A 13,889-nucleotide genomic window follows, 5' to 3' on the forward strand; every position below is an offset into this window, starting at 1 on the left:
TTGTTAGGAAAATCTGCCTGGTGTGGAGAGTCAGAGGAATTCCAGATTCGCAGGGAACGAATGGAACATTCTGAAGTGGAGATAAGAATGATTTCTGAAGGCTCGGTGTGTGGAAGGAAAATCAAGAGCTAACCAGCGTTCACTGGATAGCCAATTGAACAGCACGGCTGCGAGTGTCAACACGCAGCTGAAACCAGCCTTGGGTTGCTTGGACATTCACCAGTGGTGAAACGAAAACCTGCTGGGAGTGGAGAACAAGATGAATTCAAGATTCGCGTGAATGAATGAAACATTCTGTAGTGTAGATTGCAATGGTTTCTGAGGTTTTTATTGTCTGAACTGGAAAAAGAAGAACTCACCAGTGTTGAGTCGCTAGACCGTGAACAGCACGGGTTCGAGTGTGAATAGACCGCTGAAAACCATCATTGCGTTACTTGAACATTCAGCAGTGGTGCAATGAAAACCTGCCGGGAGTGGAGATTCAGATGAATTCCAGATTCGCAGTGAATGAATGGAACATTCTCTAGTGGTGATTCCAATGATTTCTGAAGGCTGGGTTTTGTGGACACGAAAATGTAGAGCTGAACAGGGTGGAATGGATAGCCAAATGAACAGCACGTCTCGTAGTAAGAACAGGCCACTGAAAACCAGCTTTGGCTTAATTGGACATTCACAAGTGGTGTAACGAAAACCTGACGGGAGTTGAGAATTAGATGAATTTCAGATTTGCCGTCAATGAATGGAACATTCTGTGGAGGAGATACCAATTGTTTCTGAAGTTTGGGTTATGTGGACAGGAAAATGGAGCTGAAGAGGGTTGAGTGGATAGCAAATTGAACAGCACGGCTGAGAGTATGAGCAGGCCACTTAAAACCAGCATTGGCTTACTTGGATATTTACCAGTGGTGTCACGAAAACCTGCCGGGAGTGGAGATTCAGATGAATTCCAGATTCGCTGTGAATGAATGGAACATTCTGTAGTGGAGATAACAATGATTTCTCCAGTCTCTGTGGTGTGGACAGGAAAATGTAGAGCTGGCCAGGGTTGAGTGGATAGCCAATTGAACAGCACCACTGCGCTTGTGAAGAAAACACTTAAAACATTGGGTTACTTGGACATTCAACAGTGGTGTAACGAAAACCTGCCGGGAGTGGAGGTTCAGAGGAATTCCAGATTCGCAGTGAATGAATGGAACATTCTCTAGTGGAGATTCCAACGATTTCTGAAGGCTGGGTCGTGTGGAAGGAAAATCAAGAACTAATCAGGATTTAGTGGAAAGCCAATTGTATAGCATGGCTGCGAGTGTGAACATGCAGCTGAAAACCAGCATTGGGTTACTTGGACATTCATCAGTGGTGTAAGGAAAACCTGCATGGAGTGGAGAGTCAGTTGAATTCCACATTCGCAGTGAATGAATGGAACATTCTGTAGAGGAGATTCCAATGATTTCTGAAGCCTGTGTTGTGTGGACAGGAAAATGAAGAGCTGACCAGGCTTGAATCGATAGCCAAGTAAACAGCAGGGCTGCGAATATGAACAGGCCGCTGAAAACCAGCATTGGGTTACTTGGACATTCAACAGTGGTGTAACGAAAACCTGCGTGGAGTTGAGAGTCAGATGAATTCCAGATTCGCAGTGAATGAATGGAACATTCTGTAGTGGAGATAACAAAGATTTCTGAAGGCTGGTAGTGTGGTGGGACAATGAAGAGCTGAACAGGGTGGAGTGAATTGTCAATTAAACAGCACGGCTGCGAGTATGAACAGGCCTCTGAAAACCAGCATTGGCTTACTTGGACATTCACAAGTGGTGTAATGTTAACCAGGCGGGAGTGGAGAATCAGATAAACTCCAGACTCGCAGTGAATGAATGGAACATTCTGTAGTGGAGATTGCAATGATTTCTGAAATCTGGATTGTGGGGACACGAAAATGAAGAGCTGACCAGTGTTGAGTGGATAGCCTGTAAAAAGCCTCGGCTTCGAATGTGAACAGACCACTGAAAACCAGTATTGCATTACTTCGACTTTCAGCAGTGGTGTAACGAAAGCCTGCGTGGAGTGCAGATTCAGATGAATTCCAGATTCCCAGTGAATGAATGGAACATCCTGTAGTGGAGATTACAATGATTTCTGAAGGCTGGGTTGTGTGCACAGGAAAATGAGGAGCAAAACAGGTTGAGTGGATAGCCAACTGAACAGCACGACTGCGAACATGAACAGGCCTCTGAAAACCAGCATTGTTTTACTTGGACATTCACAAGTGGTGTAAGATAAATCTGCAGGTAGTGGAGATTCAGTTGAATTCCAGATTCGCAGTGAATGAATGGAACATTCTGTACTGGAGATTGCAATGATTTCTCAAGTCTGGAGTGTTTGGACATGAAAATGAAGAGCTGACCACAGTTGTGTGGATACCCAGTAAAAAGCAGGGCTTAGAGTGTGAACAGACCGCTGAAAACCAGCATTGTGTTACTTGGACATTCATAAGTGGTGTAATGAAAGCCTACCTGGAGTGCAGATTCAGATGAATTCCAGATTGGCAGTGAATGAATGGAACATTCTGTACTGGCGATTCCAATGATTTCTGAAGTCTGATATTGTGGAAAAGAAAATGAAAGGCTGACCAGGTTTGAGTGGATAGACAATTGAACAGCACACTGCGAGTGTGAAAAGGCGGCTGAAAACCAGCATTGGATTACTTGGTCATTCACCAGTGCTGTAATGAAAACCTGCCTGGAGCGGAGAGTCAGATGAATTGCAGAATCGCAGTGAATGAATGGAACAGTCTGTAGTGGAGAGCCCAATGATTTCTGAAGGCTGGTTTGTGTGGAGAGGAAAATGAAGAGCTGACCAATATTGAGTGGATAGCCCATTGAACAGCACTTCTGCGAGTTGAACATGCCTCTGAAAACCAGTATTGAGTTACTTGGACATTCACCAGTGGCGTAACGAAAACCTGCCAGGAGTGGAGGTTCAGAGGAATTCCAGATTCGCAGTGAATGAATGGAACATTCTCTAGTGGTGATTCCAATGATTTCTGAAGGCTGGGTTTTGTGGACACGAAAATGTAGAGCTGAACAGGGTGGAGTGGATAGCCAAATGAACAGCACGTCTCTTAGTATGAACAGGCCACTGAAAACCAGCATTGGCTTACTTGGACATTCACAAGTGGTGTAACGATAACCCGCCGGGAGTTGAGAGTCAGATGAATTTAAGATTCGCAGTGAATGAACGGAACATTCTGTGGAGGAGATACCAATTATTTCTGAAGGTTGGGTTATGAGGACAGGAAAATGTAGAGCTGAATAGGGTTGGGTGGATAGCAAATTGAACAGCACGGCTGAGTGTGTTAGCAGGCGGCTTAAAACCAGCATTGTCTTCCTTGGACATTTACCAGTGGTGTCACGAAAACCTTCCAGGAGTGGAGACTCTGATGAATTCCAGATTCGCGTGATTGAATGGAACATTCTGTAGTGGTGATTGCCAACATTTAGGAATCTGGATAGTCTGGACAGGATATTGAAGAGCTGACCGATATTGAGTGGATAGCCAATGAACAGCACGGTTTCGAGTGTGAACAGACCACTAAGAAGCAGCATTGCATTACTTGGACATTCATCAGTGGTGTAACGAAAGCCTTCCTGGAATGCAGATTCAGAGTATTTCCAGATTCACAGTGAATGAATGGAAATTTCTGTAGTAGAGATTCCAATGATTTCTGAACGCTGGGTTGTGTGGACAGGAAAATGAAGAGCTGACTAGGTTTGACTGGATTGCCAATTGAACAGCAAGGCTGTGAGTGTGAACAGCCGCTGAAAACCAGCATTGGATTACCTGGTCATTCACCAGTGTTGTTAGGAAAATCTGCCTGGTGTGGAGAGTCAGAGGAATTCCAGATTCGCAGGGAACGAATGGAACATTCTGAAGTGGAGATAAGAATGATTTCTGAAGGCTCGGTGTGTGGAAGGAAAATCAAGAGCTAACCAGCGTTCACTGGATAGCCAATTGAACAGCACGGCTGCGAGTGTCAACACGCAGCTGAAACCAGCCTTGGGTTGCTTGGACATTCACCAGTGGTGAAACGAAAACCTGCTGGGAGTGGAGAACAAGATGAATTCAAGATTCGCGTGAATGAATGAAACATTCTGTAGTGTAGATTGCAATGGTTTCTGAGGTTTGTATTGTCTGAACTGGAAAAAGAAGAACTCACCAGTGTTGAGTCGCTAGACCGTGAACAGCACGGGTTCGAGTGTGAATAGACCGCTGAAAACCATCATTGCGTTACTTGAACATTCAGCAGTGGTGCAATGAAAACCTGCCGGGAGTGGAGATTCAGATGAATTCCAGATTCGCAGTGAATGAATGGAACATTCTCTAGTGGTGATTCCAATGATTTCTGAAGGCTGGGTTTTGTGGACACGAAAATGTAGAGCTGAACAGGGTGGAATGGATAGCCAAATGAACAGCACGTCTCGTAGTAAGAACAGGCCACTGAAAACCAGCTTTGGCTTAATTGGACATTCACAAGTGGTGTAACGAAAACCTGACGGGAGTTGAGAATTAGATGAATTTCAGATTTGCCGTCAATGAATGGAACATTCTGTGGAGGAGATACCAATTGTTTCTGAAGTTTGGGTTATGTGGACAGGAAAATGGAGCTGAAGAGGGTTGAGTGGATAGCAAATTGAACAGCACGGCTGAGAGTATGAGCAGGCCACTTAAAACCAGCATTGGCTTACTTGGATATTTACCAGTGGTGTCACGAAAACCTGCCGGGAGTGGAGATTCAGATGAATTCCAGATTCGCTGTGAATGAATGGAACATTCTGTAGTGGAGATAACAATGATTTCTCCAGTCTCTGTGGTGTGGACAGGAAAATGTAGAGCTGGCCAGGGTTGAGTGGATAGCCAATTGAACAGCACCACTGCGCTTGTGAAGAAAACACTTAAAACATTGGGTTACTTGGACATTCAACAGTGGTGTAACGAAAACCTGCCGGGAGTGGAGGTTCAGAGGAATTCCAGATTCGCAGTGAATGAATGGAACATTCTCTAGTGGAGATTCCAACGATTTCTGAAGGCTGGGTCGTGTGGAAGGAAAATCAAGAACTAATCAGGATTTAGTGGAAAGCCAATTGTATAGCATGGCTGCGAGTGTGAACATGCAGCTGAAAACCAGCATTGGGTTACTTGGACATTCATCAGTGGTGTAAGGAAAACCTGCATGGAGTGGAGAGTCAGTTGAATTCCACATTCGCAGTGAATGAATGGAACATTCGGTAGAGGAGATTCCAATGATTTCTGAAGCCTGTGTTGTGTGGACAGGAAAATGAAGAGCTGACCAGGCTTGAATCGATAGCCAAGTAAACAGCAGGGCTGCGAATATGAACAGGCCGCTGAAAACCAGCATTGGGTTACTTGGACATTCAACAGTGGTGTAATGAAAACCTGCGTGGAGTTGAGAGTCAGATGAATTCCAGATTCGCAGTGAATGAATGGAACATTCTGTAGTGGAGATAACAAAGATTTCTGAAGGCTGGTAGTGTGGTGGGACAATGAAGAGCTGAACAGGGTGGAGTGAATTGTCAATTAAACAGCACGGCTGCGAGTATGAACAGGCCTCTGAAAACCAGCATTGGCTTACTTGGACATTCACAAGTGGTGTAATGTTAACCAGGCGGGAGTGGAGAATCAGATAAACTCCAGACTCGCAGTGAATGAATGGAACATTCTGTAGTGGAGATTGCAATGGTTTCTGAAATCTGGATTGTGGGGACACGAAAATGAAGAGCTGACCAGTGTTGAGTGGATAGCCTGTAAAAAGCCTCGGCTTCGAATGTGAACAGACCACTGAAAACCAGTATTGCATTACTTCGACTTTCAGCAGTGGTGTAACGAAAGCCTGCGTGGAGTGCAGATTCAGATGAATTCCAGATTCCCAGTGAATGAATGGAACATCCTGTAGTGGAGATTACAATGATTTCTGAAGGCTGGGTTGTGTGCACAGGAAAATGAGGAGCAAAACAGGTTGAGTGGATAGCCAATTGAACAGCACGACTGCGAACATGAACAGGCCTCTGAAAACCAGCATTGTTTTACTTGGACATTCACAAGTGGTGTAAGATAAATCTGCAGGTAGTGGAGATTCAGTTGAATTCCAGATTCGCAGTGAATGAATGGAACATTCTGTACTGGAGATTGCAATGATTTCTCAAGTCTGGATTGTTTGGACATGAAAATGAAGAGCTGACCACAGTTGTGTGGATACCCAGTAAAAAGCAGGGCTTAGAGTGTGAACAGACCGCTGAAAACCAGCATTGTGTTACTTGGACATTCATAAGTGGTGTAATGAAAGCCTACCTGGAGTGCAGATTCAGATGAATTCCAGATTGGCAGTGAATGAATGGAACATTCTGTACTGGCGATTCCAATGATTTCTGAAGTCTGATATTGTGGAAAAGAAAATGAAAGGCTGACCAGGTTTGAGTGGATAGACAATTGAACAGCACACTGCGAGTGTGAAAAGGCGGCTGAAAACCAGCATTGGATTACTTGGTCATTCACCAGTGCTGTAATGAAAACCTGCCTGGAGCGGAGAGTCAGATGAATTGCAGAATCGCAGTGAATGAATGGAACAGTCTGTAGTGGAGAGCCCAATGATTTCTGAAGGCTGGTTTGTGTGGAGAGGAAAATGAAGAGCTGACCAATATTGAGTGGATAGCCCATTGAACAGCACTTCTGCGAGTTGAACATGCCTCTGAAAACCAGTATTGAGTTACTTGGACATTCACCAGTGGCGTAACGAAAACCTGCCAGGAGTGGAGGTTCAGAGGAATTCCAGATTCGCAGTGAATGAATGGAACATTCTCTAGTGGTGATTCCAATGATTTCTGAAGGCTGGGTTTTGTGGACACGAAAATGTAGAGCTGAACAGGGTGGAGTGGATAGCCAAATGAACAGCACGTCTCTTAGTATGAACAGGCCACTGAAAACCAGCATTGGCTTACTTGGACATTCACAAGTGGTGTAACGATAACCCGCCGGGAGTTGAGAGTCAGATGAATTTAAGATTCGCAGTGAATGAACGGAACATTCTGTGGAGGAGATACCAATTATTTCTGAAGGTTGGGTTATGAGGACAGGAAAATGTAGAGCTGAATAGGGTTGGGTGGATAGCAAATTGAACAGCACGGCTGAGTGTGTTAGCAGGCGGCTTAAAACCAGCATTGTCTTCCTTGGACATTTACCAGTGGTGTCACGAAAACCTTCCAGGAGTGGAGACTCTGATGAATTCCAGATTCGCGTGATTGAATGGAACATTCTGTAGTGGTGATTGCCAACATTTAGGAATCTGGATAGTCTGGACAGGATATTGAAGAGCTGACCGATATTGAGTGGATAGCCAATGAACAGCACGGTTTCGAGTGTGAACAGACCACTAAGAAGCAGCATTGCATTACTTGGACATTCATCAGTGGTGTAAGGAAAGCCTTCCTGGAATGCAGATTCAGAGTATTTCCAGATTCACAGTGAATGAATGGAAATTTCTGTAGTAGAGATTCCAATGATTTCTGAACGCTGGGTTGTGTGGACAGGAAAATGAAGAGCTGACTAGGTTTGACTGGATTGCCAATTGAACAGCAAGGCTGTGAGTGTGAACAGCCGCTGAAAACCAGCATTGGATTACCTGGTCATTCACCAGTGTTGTTAGGAAAATCTGCCTGGTGTGGAGAGTCAGAGGAATTCCAGATTCGCAGGGAACGAATGGAACATTCTGAAGTGGAGATAAGAATGATTTCTGAAGGCTCGGTGTGTGGAAGGAAAATCAAGAGCTAACCAGCGTTCACTGGATAGCCAATTGAACAGCACGGCTGCGAGTGTCAACACGCAGCTGAAACCAGCCTTGGGTTGCTTGGACATTCACCAGTGGTGAAACGAAAACCTGCTGGGAGTGGAGAACAAGATGAATTCAAGATTCGCCTGAATGAATGAAACATTCTGTAGTGTAGATTGCAATGGTTTCTGAGGTTTGTATTGTCTGAACTGGAAAAAGAAGAACTCACCAGTGTTGAGTCGCTAGACCGTGAACAGCACGGGTTCGAGTGTGAATAGACCGCTGAAAACCATCATTGCGTTACTTGAACATTCAGCAGTGGTGCAATGAAAACCTGCCGGGAGTGGAGATTCAGATGAATTCCAGATTCGCAGTGAATGAATGGAACATTCTCTAGTGGTGATTCCAATGATTTCTGAAGGCTGGGTTTTGTGGACACGAAAATGTAGAGCTGAACAGGGTGGAATGGATAGCCAAATGAACAGCACGTCTCGTAGTAAGAACAGGCCACTGAAAACCAGCTTTGGCTTAATTGGACATTCACAAGTGGTGTAACGAAAACCTGACGGGAGTTGAGAATTAGATGAATTTCAGATTTGCCGTCAATGAATGGAACATTCTGTGGAGGAGATACCAATTGTTTCTGAAGTTTGGGTTATGTGGACAGGAAAATGGAGCTGAAGAGGGTTGAGTGGATAGCAAATTGAACAGCACGGCTGAGAGTATGAGCAGGCCACTTAAAACCAGCATTGGCTTACTTGGATATTTACCAGTGGTGTCACGAAAACCTGCCGGGAGTGGAGATTCAGATGAATTCCAGATTCGCTGTGAATGAATGGAACATTCTGTAGTGGAGATAACAATGATTTCTCCAGTCTCTGTGGTGTGGACAGGAAAATGTAGAGCTGGCCAGGGTTGAGTGGATAGCCAATTGAACAGCACCACTGCGCTTGTGAAGAAAACACTTAAAACATTGGGTTACTTGGACATTCAACAGTGGTGTAACGAAAACCTGCCGGGAGTGGAGGTTCAGAGGAATTCCAGATTCGCAGTGAATGAATGGAACATTCTCTAGTGGAGATTCCAACGATTTCTGAAGGCTGGGTCGTGTGGAAGGAAAATCAAGAACTAATCAGGATTTAGTGGAAAGCCAATTGTATAGCATGGCTGCGAGTGTGAACATGCAGCTGAAAACCAGCATTGGGTTACTTGGACATTCATCAGTGGTGTAAGGAAAACCTGCATGGAGTGGAGAGTCAGTTGAATTCCACATTCGCAGTGAATGAATGGAACATTCTGTAGAGGAGATTCCAATGATTTCTGAAGCCTGTGTTGTGTGGACAGGAAAATGAAGAGCTGACCAGGCTTGAATCGATAGCCAAGTAAACAGCAGGGCTGCGAATATGAACAGGCCGCTGAAAACCAGCATTGGGTTACTTGGACATTCAACAGTGGTGTAATGAAAACCTGCGTGGAGTTGAGAGTCAGATGAATTCCAGATTCGCAGTGAATGAATGGAACATTCTGTAGTGGAGATAACAAAGATTTCTGAAGGCTGGTAGTGTGGTGGGACAATGAAGAGCTGAACAGGGTGGAGTGAATTGTCAATTAAACAGCACGGCTGCGAGTATGAACAGGCCTCTGAAAACCAGCATTGGCTTACTTGGACATTCACAAGTGGTGTAATGTTAACCAGGCGGGAGTGGAGAATCAGATAAACTCCAGACTCGCAGTGAATGAATGGAACATTCTGTAGTGGAGATTGCAATGATTTCTGAAATCTGGATTGTGGGGACACGAAAATGAAGAGCTGACCAGTGTTGAGTGGATAGCCTGTAAAAAGCCTCGGCTTCGAATGTGAACAGACCACTGAAAACCAGTATTGCATTACTTCGACTTTCAGCAGTGGTGTAACGAAAGCCTGCGTGGAGTGCAGATTCAGATGAATTCCAGATTCCCAGTGAATGAATGGAACATCCTGTAGTGGAGATTACAATGATTTCTGAAGGCTGGGTTGTGTGCACAGGAAAATGAGGAGCAAAACAGGTTGAGTGGATAGCCAATTGAACAGCACGACTGCGAACATGAACAGGCCTCTGAAAACCAGCATTGTTTTACTTGGACATTCACAAGTGGTGTAAGATAAATCTGCAGGTAGTGGAGATTCAGTTGAATTCCAGATTCGCAGTGAATGAATGGAACATTCTGTACTGGAGATTGCAATGATTTCTCAAGTCTGGATTGTTTGGACATGAAAATGAAGAGCTGACCACAGTTGTGTGGATACCCAGTAAAAAGCAGGGCTTAGAGTGTGAACAGACCGCTGAAAACCAGCATTGTGTTACTTGGACATTCATAAGTGGTGTAATGAAAGCCTACCTGGAGTGCAGATTCAGATGAATTCCAGATTGGCAGTGAATGAATGGAACATTCTGTACTGGCGATTCCAATGATTTCTGAAGTCTGATATTGTGGAAAAGAAAATGAAAGGCTGACCAGGTTTGAGTGGATAGACAATTGAACAGCACACTGCGAGTGTGAAAAGGCGGCTGAAAACCAGCATTGGATTACTTGGTCATTCACCAGTGCTGTAATGAAAACCTGCCTGGAGCGGAGAGTCAGATGAATTGCAGAATCGCAGTGAATGAATGGAACAGTCTGTAGTGGAGAGCCCAATGATTTCTGAAGGCTGGTTTGTGTGGAGAGGAAAATGAAGAGCTGACCAATATTGAGTGGATAGCCCATTGAACAGCACTTCTGCGAGTTGAACATGCCTCTGAAAACCAGTATTGAGTTACTTGGACATTCACCAGTGGCGTAACGAAAACCTGCCAGGAGTGGAGGTTCAGAGGAATTCCAGATTCGCAGTGAATGAATGGAACATTCTCTAGTGGTGATTCCAATGATTTCTGAAGGCTGGGTTTTGTGGACACGAAAATGTAGAGCTGAACAGGGTGGAGTGGATAGCCAAATGAACAGCACGTCTCTTAGTATGAACAGGCCACTGAAAACCAGCATTGGCTTACTTGGACATTCACAAGTGGTGTAACGATAACCCGCCGGGAGTTGAGAGTCAGATGAATTTAAGATTCGCAGTGAATGAACGGAACATTCTGTGGAGGAGATACCAATTATTTCTGAAGGTTGGGTTATGAGGACAGGAAAATGTAGAGCTGAATAGGGTTGGGTGGATAGCAAATTGAACAGCACGGCTGAGTGTGTTAGCAGGCGGCTTAAAACCAGCATTGTCTTCCTTGGACATTTACCAGTGGTGTCACGAAAACCTTCCAGGAGTGGAGACTCTGATGAATTCCAGATTCGCGTGATTGAATGGAACATTCTGTAGTGGTGATTGCCAACATTTAGGAATCTGGATAGTCTGGACAGGATATTGAAGAGCTGACCGATATTGAGTGGATAGCCAATGAACAGCACGGTTTCGAGTGTGAACAGACCACTAAGAAGCAGCATTGCATTACTTGGACATTCATCAGTGGTGTAACGAAAGCCTTCCTGGAATGCAGATTCAGAGTATTTCCAGATTCACAGTGAATGAATGGAAATTTCTGTAGTAGAGATTCCAATGATTTCTGAACGCTGGGTTGTGTGGACAGGAAAATGAAGAGCTGACTAGGTTTGACTGGATTGCCAATTGAACAGCAAGGCTGTGAGTGTGAACAGCCGCTGAAAACCAGCATTGGATTACCTGGTCATTCACCAGTGTTGTTAGGAAAATCTGCCTGGTGTGGAGAGTCAGAGGAATTCCAGATTCGCAGGGAACGAATGGAACATTCTGAAGTGGAGATAAGAATGATTTCTGAAGGCTCGGTGTGTGGAAGGAAAATCAAGAGCTAACCAGCGTTCACTGGATAGCCAATTGAACAGCACGGCTGCGAGTGTTAACACGCAGCTGAAACCAGCCTTGGGTTGCTTGGACATTCACCAGTGGTGAAACGAAAACCTGCTGGGAGTGGAGAACAAGATGAATTCAAGATTCGCCTGAATGAATGAAACATTCTGTAGTGTAGATTGCAATGGTTTCTGAGGTTTGTATTGTCTGAACTGGAAAAAGAAGAACTCACCAGTGTTGAGTCGCTAGACCGTGAACAGCACGGGTTCGAGTGTGAATAGACCGCTGAAAACCATCATTGCGTTACTTGAACATTCAGCAGTGGTGCAATGAAAACCTGCCGGGAGTGGAGATTCAGATGAATTCCAGATTCGCAGTGAATGAATGGAACATTCTCTAGTGGTGATTCCAATGATTTCTGAAGGCTGGGTTTTGTGGACACGAAAATGTAGAGCTGAACAGGGTGGAATGGATAGCCAAATGAACAGCACGTCTCGTAGTAAGAACAGGCCACTGAAAACCAGCTTTGGCTTAATTGGACATTCACAAGTGGTGTAACGAAAACCTGACGGGAGTTGAGAATTAGATGAATTTCAGATTTGCCGTCAATGAATGGAACATTCTGTGGAGGAGATACCAATTGTTTCTGAAGTTTGGGTTATGTGGACAGGAAAATGGAGCTGAAGAGGGTTGAGTGGATAGCAAATTGAACAGCACGGCTGAGAGTATGAGCAGGCCACTTAAAACCAGCATTGGCTTACTTGGATATTTACCAGTGGTGTCACGAAAACCTGCCGGGAGTGGAGATTCAGATGAATTCCAGATTCGCTGTGAATGAATGGAACATTCTGTAGTGGAGATAACAATGATTTCTCCAGTCTCTGTGGTGTGGACAGGAAAATGTAGAGCTGGCCAGGGTTGAGTGGATAGCCAATTGAACAGCACCACTGCGCTTGTGAAGAAAACACTTAAAACATTGGGTTACTTGGACATTCAACAGTGGTGTAACGAAAACCTGCCGGGAGTGGAGGTTCAGAGGAATTCCAGATTCGCAGTGAATGAATGGAACATTCTCTAGTGGAGATTCCAACGATTTCTGAAGGCTGGGTCGTGTGGAAGGAAAATCAAGAACTAATCAGGATTTAGTGGAAAGCCAATTGTATAGCATGGCTGCGAGTGTGAACATGCAGCTGAAAACCAGCATTGGGTTACTTGGACATTCATCAGTGGTGTAAGGAAAACCTGCATGGAGTGGAGAGTCAGTTGAATTCCACATTCGCAGTGAATGAATGGAACATTCTGTAGAGGAGATTCCAATGATTTCTGAAGCCTGTGTTGTGTGGACAGGAAAATGAAGAGCTGACCAGGCTTGAATCGATAGCCAAGTAAACAGCAGGGCTGCGAATAAGAACAGGCCGCTGAAAACCAGCATTGGGTTACTTGGACATTCAACAGTGGTGTAATGAAAACCTGCGTGGAGTTGAGAGTCAGATGAATTCCAGATTCGCAGTGAATGAATGGAACATTCTGTAGTGGAGATAACAAAGATTTCTGAAGGCTGGTAGTGTGGTGGGACAATGAAGAGCTGAACAGGGTGGAGTGAATTGTCAATTAAACAGCACGGCTGCGAGTATGAACAGGCCTCTGAAAACCAGCATTGGCTTACTTGGACATTCACAAGTGGTGTAATGTTAACCAGGCGGGAGTGGAGAATCAGATAAACTCCAGACTCGCAGTGAATGAATGGAACATTCTGTAGTGGAGATTGCAATGATTTCTGAAATCTGGATTGTGGGGACACGAAAATGAAGAGCTGACCAGTGTTGAGTGGATAGCCTGTAAAAAGCCTCGGCTTCGAATGTGAACAGACCACTGAAAACCAGTATTGCATTACTTCGACTTTCAGCAGTGGTGTAACGAAAGCCTGCGTGGAGTGCAGATTCAGATGAATTCCAGATTCCCAGTGAATGAATGGAACATCCTGTAGTGGAGATTACAATGATTTCTGAAGGCTGGGTTGTGTGCACAGGAAAATGAGGAGCAAAACAGGTTGAGTGGATAGCCAACTGAACAGCACGACTGCGAACATGAACAGGCCTCTGAAAACCAGCATTGTTTTACTTGGACATTCACAAGTGGTGTAAGATAAATCTGCAGGTAGTGGAGATTCAGTTGAATTCCAGATTCGCAGTGAATGAATGGA

Source organism: Sorex fumeus, unplaced genomic scaffold, assembly GCF_029834395.1.
Source record: "Sorex fumeus unplaced genomic scaffold, SorFum_2.1 ptg000157l, whole genome shotgun sequence".
NCBI lineage: Eukaryota > Metazoa > Chordata > Mammalia > Eulipotyphla > Soricidae > Sorex > Sorex fumeus.